The sequence below is a fragment of the Sorex araneus genome, chromosome 8 (genome assembly GCF_027595985.1).
Source record: "Sorex araneus isolate mSorAra2 chromosome 8, mSorAra2.pri, whole genome shotgun sequence".
Lineage (NCBI taxonomy): Eukaryota > Metazoa > Chordata > Mammalia > Eulipotyphla > Soricidae > Sorex > Sorex araneus.
In genome coordinates, this window is record NC_073309.1 from 68,092,412 (window position 1) to 68,105,167 (window position 12,756).

The 12,756-nt window shown below is 35.0% G+C and overlaps 1 protein-coding gene and 1 pseudogene across 1 annotated transcript in view; both read left to right on the top strand.

Moving 5' to 3' along the window:
* DPYD (dihydropyrimidine dehydrogenase) overlaps nt 1-12,756 on the top strand; it is a 980,594-nt gene that overhangs the window by 867,341 nt on the left and 100,497 nt on the right. The gene's annotated exons all lie outside the window — the stretch shown is intronic.
* Nucleotides 1-12,756, top strand: part of LOC105943227 (heterogeneous nuclear ribonucleoprotein A3-like) — a 55,286-nt pseudogene that overhangs the window by 12,262 nt on the left and 30,268 nt on the right.

Below are 12,756 nucleotides of genomic sequence, written 5' to 3' on the forward strand. Positions count from 1 at the left end.
ACAGAAGAATCGAACCTGGGTTAGCCACCTGAAAAAATTAAAGAAGATTCTCACGTAAAATACAATTCCATATATTTGTAAGTCTAATTTTTTGCTATCCAAAAAATGTCATTCTCTAATTTAGTGTTATTGTACCCTCTCAAGTGATTAAAAACTTTAGTGATAAAACATAATAAAACTATTGAAAATAGAATATAAAGACATTTTTCAAACACCTAAGTAGTAAAGTAACTAGGCACTATTCTATGTCTTCAATATTTTATATGTATCTATGTGTATGTATATGGTACGTGTGTGCATACATGCATGTGTGTGTGAGTGTGCATGTGTGTGTGTGTGTGTGTGTGTGTGTGTGTGTGTTTTAAAGCAAGTATTGTCCCATCTGGAAAATTGGGGACCCTTGATTCGTCTGGAGATGTCTTAATATACTGTAATTTCTGGCGAGAAGTTTAATTTCAGATACCTTTGAAATGAGAGATAAAGAAAGTTTGGAAAGAGGAGGAAGCCTAGCTAGTTTCCGGGGAATTCAGGTAAACCACCACTTCTCTACAAAAAAACCTTTTTTTTAAATCACAAAGAAGACCTGTGAAGATGGTGTAGTGCAGCATTGTTTGCATAAAGTCTCAGTTGTCTCAAAATTACTTTATTTATTTTTTACCCTGCCACTTTTTCTTAAGAAACTCAATGGTGGCCAGAGTGACAGTACGACAGGTAGGTCTTGCCTTGTATTCGTTCAACATGGGTGTGATCCCTGAAACCCCATAAGGTTCTCCAAGAATTGAGCACAGCTGTATGTGGTCCTAATACCCCCCCCCCAACAAACAAACAAAAAGCAAGAATTAAACTCTATGAATTAGGAGTAAGGAAACAGTACAGTATCTCCTCTCAGCCTTGTTTCTAATAGAGGGACATCAGAATTGCTTCAAGACATTGGTTTTTTTTTTTCTTTTTGGGTCACACCTGGCAATGCACAGGGGTTACTCCTGGCTCTGGACTCAGGAATTACTCCTGGAAGTCCTCAGGGGACCATATGGGGTGCTGGGAATCGAACCCGGGTCAGCCACATGCAAGGCAAATGTCCTACCCGCTGTGCTATTGCTCCAGCCCCAAGACTCAGTGTTTTATACTGTAATGTTGTATTAAAATGAAGGAAAATGCTTGCATAGATTCTAAATATGTTGTTCTTTTTTTTTCTTTTTTCTTTTGCTTTTTGGGTCACATCTGGTGATGTACAGGGGTTACTCCTGGCTTTGCACTCAGGAATTACTCCTGTCAGTGCTCAGGGGACTGTATGGGATGCTGGGAATCAAACCCTGGTAGGCCGAGTGCAAGGCAAACACTCTATCCCATGTGCTCCAGCTCGTAAATATGTGTTTCTTCATTGATGAGATTAGAAATACTCTCAGATATCTCTTGTCTATAGGTGCTTTCAGAAGGTGAGAGTTCTAGTTTATATTCTAAAGGTATTGAAACATCAATAATGTTATTTTTATGGTTATATCAATATGGTAGGAAAATGGTGAAATATCCTCACCGAGTTTACAGTATGTTTTTTGTAACTGAACTACTGAGATTAAAAACTAAAGTATTAGGGGCCGGAGCAATAGCACAGCGTGTAGGGCGTTTGCCTTGCACGCGGCCGACCCGGGTTCGATCCCCGGCATCCCATATGGTCCCCCAAGCACTGCCAGGAGTAATTCCTGAGTGCAAAGCCAGGAGTAACCCCTGAGCATTGCTGGGTGTGACCCAAAAAGCAAAAAAATTTAAAAATAAATAAATAAATAAAAATTAAAGTATTCAAAGATAGTGGTGTATTATGTAGCAGAGCAGTTTTAGATGTTCCCTGCAGCTGTGTAGAAAATATGCTTTATTTAAGGAAAAATCCTTGGAGAAATTAATTGACATGAGCCAGAACTTGTTCAGCCAATTTAACTGCTAATCTGCTGTTGTTTTTAAATTGCATGAGATACAGAAAAAAGTATGTCTGCCTCCAAATCAGCCAATCCAAGATATGAACACAGTATAGAATTTAGGCCACTATATGCTAAAATGCTTGCCTAAAATTAAACAGGCATTTTCTTGTGGTGGGGGTGAGCAAGAGATTGGCCAAGTTGTTAAACATGCTAATTTACTTCAGAGGGCATTTTGCCAAGTTAGCTAAAGCTATCCTGAAGCTATTTGAAGAATTAACTGGAGAACAAACAATGACCAAGTCCAAATTTCTGTTTTTAAAATATGTTAAGAACTAGGTTTAAAAAAACAAAATAAAAACAATAATTAAAGTAAGGCTTTTATTTCTATATGGTATTATTAAAATACAGTAATGATCTGGTAGACAAAGTAAATTATAATGTGGCCTCTTTTTAGCACTTACTGATGTTATGTGAAAGGTTGTGTTCCTCTCTTTGAAATTCAGATAGCTAAAATATGTGGAAAAAGTGAAAATTGAGAACCTCTAGCACTGTAATTGAGTTAAGATCTTGAGAAATAAAGAGAGGAGATAAATCTCATATTATCCTTCACTCCTAAAGAGTTTGCTTATCTCTCTCAGACACCCCATGTCATGGTCTTCAAAGGTTCTGCTAAGCTCCCTAATTTTACATTAGTCTGTCAGTATTTTGAAGTGGAATCCAGTTTCAGTTCTCTTATCAATATTGTAAAAAAGTGTGTTAGTTACCATACTCTGTATAATATACTACAGTTTTAGTTAATTGGATTTGTATAATTAATATTCTATCATGAGTAACTTAAAAAAATTCTTCCATTGCAAATAATTCTAATATTCTTAATAAATAAAATAGAAAAGATGCCTTTGATGCTATTTTATCACTTGCATTTATAAAATGACCTTTGATTTCATGTGTTTCAAATGAAAATTTTTCTAAAATGATCTTGGAAAGTATTCTACTTCATAGTTATTGTGGGGAAGTTATATAAGCAACAATATAAATATAAAATTACTCATTATACTGTAACTCTTAATTCAAAGAGCAAAATGTCATTCCTCCTTAGTAGGAAAGGTATCAGTAGGAAAAATGAAATTTTTGCTTTTCTCTGGGAAAAAAGAAGGGAAAAGGACAAAAAATGAAAGAAATTCTCTAGATATAAGTGGCATAGCAAGTGAATCGTATTATTTCTACTTTGTTATAAAATAGATAAATTTACTTTCATAATACTCTTATTTAGCATTCTTGTAGTAGGTTTTAAAAGAATAGACCTTATTTCTAGTTTGCTTTTATGATTAACAGTTTTCTATACTTCCTTGTCTATAGTTTTCGCCAAACATATTAAAAATTCAGATTCCCAAATAGTTCCTTAACCTCTGCATCCATATAACATTAAAATATAAACTTTAAATTGTTTTTGGTTTGGAGGGGACCCAACCTGTTCACAGGTTACTCCTGCTAGTGCTCCTGGGACGATATGTGATGCTAGAGATCAAGCCAGGGTTGGCCACAGCAAGGCAAGTGACCTTAACCCCTGTACTGTTTATTCTGCCTTAAAATATAAACTTTTAAAAATCATCTATAGGATACATCAGTTCAATGATCTGTAGGTTTTTAAATCTGTGGGTGTATGCATTTTATCATATTGAGGAAATATTTTGTCATTATTTCTTTTTTTATGACTTTATTAAGTCATCAGTTTAGTTACAGACTTTTAATATTTTAACACCAATACCATCACTATTGCATCTTCCCACCACCATTATTTACAATTTTCCCAACCACTCCTGAAGCCTGCCCATAGCAGGCCCTCAGAAATTTATTTTATACTGCTTTAAATAGCCTGACTTTGCACTCAAGAATTACTCCTGGTGGTGCTCATAGGGGACCATATGGGATGCTGGGAATTGGACCCGGGTGGCTGCGTGCAAGGAAAATGCCCTACCTGCTGTGCTCTTGTTCCAGCCCCACACATGCTATTTTAGCTGGTACCCAGTATTTCAGGTATGACTTTGATTTTCCAGAGTGTTTTTTTTTTAATTTTATTGTTTGTGTTGGGGCTGGAGCAATAGCACAGCAGGTAGGGTGTTTGCCTTGCATATGGCTCACTTGGGTTCCATTCTTCCATACTTCTCAGAGAGCCCAGCAAGCTACTGAGAGTATCCCACCCACATGGCAGAGCATGGCAAGCTACCATGGCATATTCGATATGCCAAAAACAGTCACAAGTCTCACAATAGAGACGTTACTGGTGCCTGCTCGAGCAAATCGATAAACAGTGCTACATTGCTTCAAATGAATAATTTGCTAAAAGGATGATAAAAAAAATATTTCTGCAGACAAAATTTAGTGAAGATTGTTGTATTTCACATGGAGACATTAACCCTTTGTATAAATGTTGGTACAGGTCAAGCCTTCTGTGTTTATATTTTATTAATCAAGATTCGTTGCCTTCAATATTAATGCCATCCAATCTGGTGTGTTATTCCTGGTTTATCAGTGTTGTAGAGTTTGAGATGTCATGTGGCCACTAATGCAGTTGCACACTCCAGGTTGACTAAAATTTTTAACGGAATGATATAGCTGGAGGGCTAGAGCAATAGTACAGTGGGTAAGCATTTGTCTTGCTGTGACTGGCCTGGATTTGATCCCCAGCATCTTATATGGTCCCTCAAGCACCACCAGGAATAATTATTGAGTTCAGAGCCAAGAGTAACTCTTGACCATCACCAAGTGTGACCCAAAAAGAAACAAAAAAATAACCCAGTGGCAGCATTGCAGCTTCAGCGTGATTGCTGGGGCATCTAGAAGTACAGAGATGCAAGGGAGGGGTGATGTAGCCCATCCCTGACTCTGTGAAAGCCTAGAGATTTCAGTCAGAAAATCTGCATACCTGAGGTTTTCAATGATTAATTTCAGAATAAGTTTTGTTGCAAGCAGTAGTTATTAGGCCAGATGCATGGTGGCAGTTGTTGAGTGTGGGGGTTTTTGGTTGCTGGGCATTTGTTTGGGTGGGTTCTAGACTCACCTACACTGCTCTCCCTCTCAGGGTCCCTTGGACGACTCAGCCTTGTGTGGGGTCCAACAAAAATTCTACCGCTTCTTGATCTCTTTCAACATTTATTTATGAGTCTCTGGATCATGGCTGTTAATAAGCTTACTTGACACCAGAGACAGATGATGGGCATGACTGCCATGGCTTTGGGAAGTAGAGAGAAATGGGGGGAGATAGCCCATCCCTGACTCCATGATAGCCTGGAGATTTCAGTCACAAAACCTGCATACCAGAGTATTCAATAAATTAATTTCTGGTGTCCAAACAGTTTCGTCTGTCCCAGGGCAGAGCACAATTATGGAATATGGAGGTTTTCAGCTGCTGGGGCTTTGTCTGGGTGGGTGCTGGGCTTGTCATTAGTTCTTTTGTTTTTATGCCCCTTTTTCTTCCTTGTTTATGGATCTTCTATCAAACGTATAGTACTCTTTCAACAGTTGCTGCAATTGTTACACAAGCCCACCTTTGTTTGTGTTTATGATTTTCTGTATTTTTCAAAATGGACATTTTTTTTTATTCCACATTCTTTAAACTGTTAATTCCAATAATGGATTTTTCTTCATATTTGTTTCATACTTTTCAGATCTACAGTGTCATTCTGTAATTCATTTTGTAGCATTTTTCAAGTTTTTTAATCATTTATTATCAGTGTTTTTTTTTCTTTACTAGTTAAACTTATAAGGAAAGAGGTAGCTATAATTACCTCTAATTCTAATACCTGAAACATCTCAGGATTGATCTACACTAATATTCCTTTCTCTTAAAAATGTTCATAATTTTCTACCTTCTTTATGTCCAGGAAGACTTTATTATCTCTGGCCAGTGTCAGTGATAACTTGTAGAGAAAATCCATTTAATTAAAATAGAATTACATGCCATCTAAGAACTGACTTTTGTTTATCTTAGCAGTTAACTCCTCTGAGAATCTACTGAAATGTATTTTTTAGTTATTTTATTCTTAATGTGGGATGTTTGGAGTCTGGCAAACACATTAATAGGAGTCAGCCATAGATTTTGAAATATGCAGAATCTGGTATATGTCTTTTGTAGCATTTCCCTTTCACAGAATGACTACTGAATTCTCAGTTCTTTCATGGTTCTGTATTGTAGTTTTACAACAAGCAAGACTACGGATTTCTCTCTGAATCTCAGCCTCCCTGAATTACACTAACCTGGACAGGGAGGTTGAAAGGAGAGACCGTTCCCGTCTTCAAATGGTGTGTGTGTGTGTGTGTGTGTGTGTGTGTGTGTGTGTGTGGTCATCAGTAGAAATCTAACACAAGATACTCTACCATTACCAGGAGTGAAATTCCTCAGAAATCACTTATACTAAATAAGCAGCTTGAAGAATCCTCATCGAAATAACATTCACCTGGAAATAAAACTCGGTGAAGTTGCAAATTTGTACTATTTAAAGCCTTAAATGTTTTCTGTTTTTGTTGTCCTTAGATTTTCATCCTATCTATGTACTGCCATCTCTGAATCAGAGCAATGAATTCAGTGGTTGTGAGCAACTTGACATGATTTGTAGAAGCACAAAAGGCCCTGGGGAATTGGACTGGGTATTGCTCACTTTTAAGCTAATAAAGAGAAAACCCTACAATCAAATGCAGTGAAGGGTATAATTGGTGCAATGCTGCTTGCTATCAGTGTACTTTTCAGGGTCATTTTTGTTAACTGAGGAGTAAAGTCAAACATTTTTAACCACCCAACACTTCAATAAGAATATATGTGGTTATCCTGAGCAGTCAAGTCCAAATATGTGATGCCTGATTATACTAGGAGCACCTATTCAATGCTGCTCATTGTAGAGAAACTTTTTCCCTCGTTGCAAATATACATCACCTGAAATCAAACCATGTCCAGAAAAATATATCACTTTTATCTCCATGTACCATTAAGGATGAATAAATGTGCCAAAAGTAAAGGAGAGGCTTATACACATATTATAGGTATGGGAACTCTTGTACAACTTGAAAATATATCTATCAAGATGTGTGGGCAGTTTTCAAAGAAAGTGAAATATTTCATAAGTGATTCTCCACTCTGTGCCAAGGGATACATATTTCCTGGGCCTGAACATTTTTCAGTCCATCTTATTTCTGTCTCATACATTCTCACTGGCTCTTTAAAACCATTTTTTTTATAATTCAATCAACATGGATATGAGAAGAACTTTGTTGTCTTGAATAGAGAACTAACAATAATCGAAAACTAAAGAAAAATTGGTCATTTCTGTTCTTCAAAGGTCAGTTTTAAAACCTCCCTTTTTTGTGGAATAAAGTCTTACAAAATTTGATGTATTTCCAGTAATCAAAATACTGGATGATAGTAATGCAATGAAAATGAATCTCAAAAGTCCAGTGACTTTAGGATGGGCAGAAATTAAGATCAGCTATGTATATAGGCGGACAATAATGGACAAAATATCTTATCATCAATAAAGGATTTAGAGAAATGTGAAGGGGAGAGAGAGAGAGAGAGAGAGAGAGAGAGAGAGACGGGGGTGGAGAGAGAGACAGAGAGAGAGTAATGTGTTCAAGAGAAAACATGGGCTTTTTCAGAAAGGAAAATCCCGAGAATAAGCATGTCTTCAGATTGTAGAATGAGTGGTGTTAGGTCCTACAGAAGTGAGATCCTTCCTTTCATACAAAGTTAATTCATGCACTTCAAAAAGCCAGCATTTTAAAAGTTCTTGTTTAAAATAAGAAGACTTTCTTAAAATTGTATCTGAAATAAATTGTGTTATTTGCATGAACTGAAGTTGTCCACATTAATGCTATTCAAAGCATGACACTGGCAACATCAACTTGTTTGCTATCAGGAAACTCAAGTCTAACTCCAGATCTATGGTGAATCTCAATTTGTGTTCTAACAAGATTTTTAGGTGATTGATATGTGTGTGAAAGTTTTATAAGTACTAATATATATTTTAAAAATATACTAAAACCTCAACATCAGAATAACTCATATGTGGTATTTAATAGCACTGGGAAGTGAGGTTACACAAACAGAAAGGAAATTTATAGATGTTTTTAATTTGGGAACTACTTTCAATTCCCATAAAAAGACAATGCTCATAGACGAATCTAAAGAGATTATAAATAAGAAAGAGGAAGTGAAACCTGGGTAAATGTCAGATATGAATCTGTGAAATAATAATGCCAAATAAGACATTTAATAGATACAATTTAAAAAGCAGTATTATCAGGAGCCTAAAGCTGAGATGAAAGTTAAGAATGAATTATAGTAAAATCAGGCTTTCAATGTATTAGGAAGTAAAAACAACTAATGCAATTTGGGGCCTCCTACCCAGAGACAAATCATGGAAGAGAAAGATAATAGTTCTTATTTTAATAACTCAGGTGAAATATTCAAAGGGAATATTTGGTCACAAGAATTTTAAAAAGTGGTCTCATAAAGGATCCAGAGAAAAAATGGTTATATAGTTTGATAGATAAAAAGAACCATGAGTGGTTTAATCTGATAGATAAACATCAGCTATATGGCAGCACATAAAAATATGAAGTGGAAAAGACTTTGATTTGGGGAAGCATGAAATTTTAAGTATACTGGTGAAATCAAACAGAAAAATATGTTTCAAATATTAACACCCAGCCCCTGTACCTAACAGGACCCAGTTCAAGTATGCATGCTCAACTTACCCTCTGAGAAACAAATAAGACTTGCTAACTTTCTGCTCCATTACCAAGGTTTAAGAAAATCTCTAATTCAGTTCCAGGTTGCTCCAATTTTACATTGACGCAGGCAAAGCAGATTGGCTTGCTTAGGACAAGACTATGTACTGTGCTAATTACTTAGACATTCGTTTTTTGTCCCATCCTTGCTATACAGTGTAGCATCAAGTCACACCTCAATTCAGATGTCATCTCATGTCATCTTATTCTGAACAGTGTGGTGAAATAGAGAACTAGGGATTGCATATAACTATTGTCCTTTTTACTTCAACTGAATTTATATTCTGTTGTTTGGGATTGCAACTTCTCCTCATTGGGTTCAAAGTGACTTTTGTTTGGGTTGTAAAATTTAAAAAATCAGGATGTTGTCAGTTTTCATCAGATTAAGCTACAGAACATATTCTGGCTTGCCTTAAAAAAAGTTTCTCTACTCTATGTAAATCTGTAGTTAAATCACAAATAAATAAATGGCTGATTACAAAAGATTTTCTCACATTTCAGAAGGCTTCTCCATAGGGTTCCTTTTAAAAAATGACTCCTCTAACGTTTTTAAGTGTTTTACAGATCATTAAGTACATAGCAGAGGGGCAATGAGAAGGATTTCTAAATTTAATGAACTAAGAAGCACTCAAATTGAGGACAGATAAAAATAAGACATTATATTTAAAATTGTACTTTATTTGTAGTAAAACAAGAAAAATAATCTAAACATAAACTCAGAAAAGTATCCATTTCTCATTTATGCTTTACCTGAGAAACAGCAACATATTAAAAATATATGTACATAATTTTATATATTTATAGCTATGTATAATATCTCAATAGTTATCATTTTCATACCTGTGCACATATTATATGATATATGTTGACATCTATCTATTAAATATGAGTGTTTTTATATATTTAGATTATAATGAACCTTGATTTAATAGAGATAATGCTTACTAAATAAGCATATTATATATACAAGTATTCATATAAATGTATGTATATATATATTTACATATATATCTGTGAGATGAGATAGTCACTGTTCACCAAAGTGGAAATATTCAAACTTCCCACCTTTGCATTTTACATCTGAATTTAATACTGACATAGATCATACAAGCCTCATTATTCTAATATAACCAAGCCACATATATACTCCTAATATTTTACTTTTAAATCTCATATGAAGATATTTTAGGTCAGAAAATAAATCAGTCACTTTCTTGGACAATGTAGCTGAAATTTCATAAGGTATTTTCTACTAAAAATACTAAAAATACTTCCTATGAAGCAAGTTCCTTACAAATTATCAGAAGAAATTTACTGGAAATACCAGTGTAAATATTCTTGACAGCATTTTTATGGGAAATCAGGAGGTCATTAGCTCTTGATGACTAAATCAGCAAGAAATAGTTCCGAACTATTAATATTAATTTGATATAACTGTTCTCAATGGGTAAAGATTAAAGACTGATTACAAAATTATCAGTGATAATATTGTAAAACTTTTTTTGATTTAAAGTTTTATTAAGTTCTCTGAAATAATAATGTTTATTATAATGGTTTAAATCCAAATGCGTATTTATATCTGTTGTGTTTGTAAAACGAATGAATAAAAGAATAAAAGAATAAAAGAATAAAAGAAAGGTCATGAATATGAAGATTTGTTTTCTGAATATACTATTAGTTGATTGCTTGTTTATATATAATCAATCTTTTTTTCCTTTATTTTCTCTTCTAAAGAATGAAGATAATTAAAACTAACACTCATGATTTTAAAGATTTAGAAAAGATTAAATCTATAAAATTGAACATACATGAAAAGGGGGACTACATGAACATATGTAAAGCATTTTGATGTTTTTGATAGTATTCAAGTTGTAAAAGGAATATATTTCATAGTTGAATTTTTTAAAAGTATTTCTCATTTTGAGGGCAAGATAGATGCATATGGTTATTGACTGAGTTCTCCTTATTTTATGCATAAGGCCATAATCTTAGCACAGATTTATTTTATTTAGTTTATTACTTTGTCAACAATAGTAACTATACTTTTACTGTTTCGGGCCAACAGCAAAAATATTGAACATAATACAATGAGCATTACTATGAAAAATGTTGGTAATAAAGTACTACAGTTCCAGGAAGATGCAATATACCCAGTTTGTGCATAGTTTACCAACAACTTTAAAGCCAAAGAAATATAAGGTAGATAGTGAAGAATTTCTTGTAATAAAATATGGAAAAGAGAAAACCCCCGAAAGAGAAATAATATTTCAGTCCATCTGGAGGACGTGACACTAGACAATGTGATGATACCCTTAGTTTGTATAACTAATAATCCTGTTTGTATAAAAAATATTAATATAGATGTATCTCCTTAAAAAACTAGCTTCTTCATGAGTGGAGAATACAGGATAACGGTAGCACCTCACTCCTGATGCCTGAGTGAGCTTGTTGTATTTCTGGTTGCCCAAGAAACTCATATTTTAGATTTATGAGAAAGTCATGTGAGAATATGAGAGAATGAGAAAAATGTAACTTTTATGACTCATTCATTCAATGAACCCATTAATTCCACAGTTTTCATAAGTGTCTGCTGTAAGCTAGGTGCTTAAGACAACTTGTTCTACTATGTTAAATGAGAGAGAAGGGAAGTGCCTGTAATAGAGACAGAGTTGAGGGGGCGGGGAACTGGCAGCATTGATGGTGGGAAGCATACACTGATGGGGGGATCAGTGTTGGAACATTGTATGACTGAAAGCCGACGATGAACAGCTTTGTAACTCTATACTCATGATGATTCTCTTAAAAAATAAAAAGATAGACAGGTTCCTTTCCTTCTGAAGACTACAGTCAGATGATGGAGAAAACCCCTTTTTGGTCCAAACTGGCAAGTGCTCAGGGGCTATTTCTGGTACATACTTAGAATTGACCTGACCCCTGGTGGTGCACAGAGGGTCATATACGGTACTAGAAAATCAAATCAGGTTAGCAGGGTGCCAGGCAAGTATCTTACCTTGATACTGTCTTACTAGAATTGAAAAACTTTTATATTCTTCAGTTACAGATAGTAATAATTGTCATGAAAGAGAAAAATGGATTTCTTGGAGAATAACAGTGAACATGTAACTCCTTTAGGTTGGCTGTAAGGTAAAGGTTCTGTTGTGAGTCAGATTGGAAATAAGATCTAAAAAAAGGGGATGGAACAAGGGAAAAGCATTTTTCTAGAATGGAATGGCATTTGTGGAGCTGTGCATTAGACTGAAAAGCTTATTTGGCCAAAGTGGGAGAAAATTTGTCAAAGTGAAAACCATGTCAAGTTAGAGGTTGGCAGTAGTTAGATAAATCATCACATTTAAAAGGGGGATAAAGGGTTATATTAATGTGTCCAGGGAAGCTGTCAGGTTTTTTTTTTTGCATAAAAACAGTGATCTCTAAATTTAATTTTAAATGATCATCATACCACTATGTGAAAGTAGGCAGAAAATATATAGAAGTAAGATCAAAAAAATCATTTTGGAGACTTTTTGCCAGGGCCACCATTGTGAGTTGACCCATGCAGCCTCATAAGGCTTCCCTGTTTAATAGGGTCCTGCTCTTAGTTTAATGCTCTGCTGACCTCAACTTGAAATTATTAATAAGTTGAAATAAAGGTCTTGCAATCTTTTCTGGACTGACCCACCCCAAGCATGCAGGTGGCATTACTATTCAGGAAATATAGTTACAAGATAATATTGCAGTAGACTTGGATGATGCATGTTATCAATAAGTGAATTCCCCAAATTTGAAACATTTAGAATTATCTTTCCATTACACTACTATTTATTGAGCCCAGAGCACTTGAAAGGTCCTGTGCTGTAAATTTGGAGTGATTCAGGTATTGTTTATTAAGGACTCATAAGTAAATTGAGAGATAATGCAAATAACTATAATTCAAGGGAGAAGGTACAAGAATACAAAGGAGAGGCTGGAGTGATAGCACAGAGGGTAGGGCATTTGCCTTGCATACGGCCGACCTGGGTTCGATTCCCAGCATCCCATATGGTCCCCTGAGCACGACCAGGGA